This window comes from Trichechus manatus, unplaced genomic scaffold (genome assembly GCF_000243295.1).
Source record: "Trichechus manatus latirostris isolate Lorelei unplaced genomic scaffold, TriManLat1.0 scaffold00204, whole genome shotgun sequence".
Classification (NCBI taxonomy): Eukaryota; Metazoa; Chordata; class Mammalia; order Sirenia; family Trichechidae; genus Trichechus; species Trichechus manatus.
In genome coordinates, this window is record NW_004444140.1 from 66,453 (window position 1) to 67,649 (window position 1,197).

General features: G+C 52.7%; 1 protein-coding gene and 1 pseudogene across 2 annotated transcripts in view; one reads left to right on the top strand and one right to left on the bottom strand.

The window, feature by feature from the left end:
- LOC105756874 (glutathione S-transferase Mu 1-like) overlaps positions 1-865 on the bottom strand; it is a 5,365-nt pseudogene extending 4,500 nt beyond the window's left edge.
- Positions 1-1,197, top strand: part of LOC101344502 (glutathione S-transferase Mu 1-like) — a 34,377-nt gene that overhangs the window by 19,424 nt on the left and 13,756 nt on the right. The gene's annotated exons all lie outside the window — the stretch shown is intronic.

Below are 1,197 nucleotides of genomic sequence, written 5' to 3' on the forward strand. Positions count from 1 at the left end.
TTGCTCTGGGTGATCTTGTGAGGCCCATCAATTAAGTAGGGCAGCTACAATGGCAACCAGGCAGGTCTGTTGTACCACCAGGCTCCCCAGCACCCCCATCCCCCGTGAAATGACAGACTGGGACTTGGCACACTCAGGCCTGGCCCAAGGTAGGCACAAAATAAATATACATACATGCATGATCTGGAACATGGAAAACAATGAAAGGCAGTCAAGAGAACCAGAAATGAGAGAGGTGGTGCAGAAGGTACCTGGTCTTAAAACCTCCAGGCTGGGGAAAGGAGATGAAGGGAGAGACATCTTTCACTTTCCCCCACACCCTGTACCTACATTGGGAAAGTCCAGGCCCAGCTTGAATTTCTCATTCAGCCACTGGCTTCTGTCATAGTCGGGAGCTATGGTGGAAACAATGAAATGAAAACAAACTTCCTCAGAATCCGACACTCCTTCTCCTGAAACCATACCATATCATTGCAAGACCCTTCAGACTGCTGGATCTGGAATCTGACAGAACCACTAAGTCTCATACTCCCAGTAGTCAACTGTACAACAGGTTTAGGCAAGCTTTAAGGGGGACCTGGATTCCAATTATTGATAAGGGGTGGGGGCAGCAATTCCCTGCAACATCCTAAGCGGGTAGGCCCGAGCTGTACAAGCCAAATGGGTCCTAGGAAGGTGCAGGATCAGGTCCAGCCGGTGGAGGCCCTGCAGAGGTGGGCAAAAGGTGGCCAGGGCACAGGCCGCCTGTTACCAAATCAGCATTAGTTCACAGAGGGGTCAACACAAGGGTGCCATTACCGTCCCCCATTGTGTACTTCTTTTCCTCATAGGTTGAGTCTGTGTATTCCAGGAGCAGGCGTATGATATGCGCCGGCTAAGACAGACAGCATGGGGAACGGGTCAGAGATGGAAGGATCCTAACTGCCTGACTTCATCTCTTCCACGTAAGCCGATGCTACTTGCCCCTCTCCTCACACAGGCGAGAAAATCCCACAGAGCTCGCTCCTGATGCCTCTCTGTATGCCCCATTCTCTACCCCATCTGGGCCCAAAGTACCTAGCCTGGAGGGGACCATGATGCAGGATGGGGCTCAGCTCCAGCAAAGCCCAAGAGAGGAGTTTTCTCCTAGAATCGTTCTCCGACCTGCTCAGCACTTCCTCGTCACCGCGCCCCTGTCCCACCCGAGCAGACGGACCC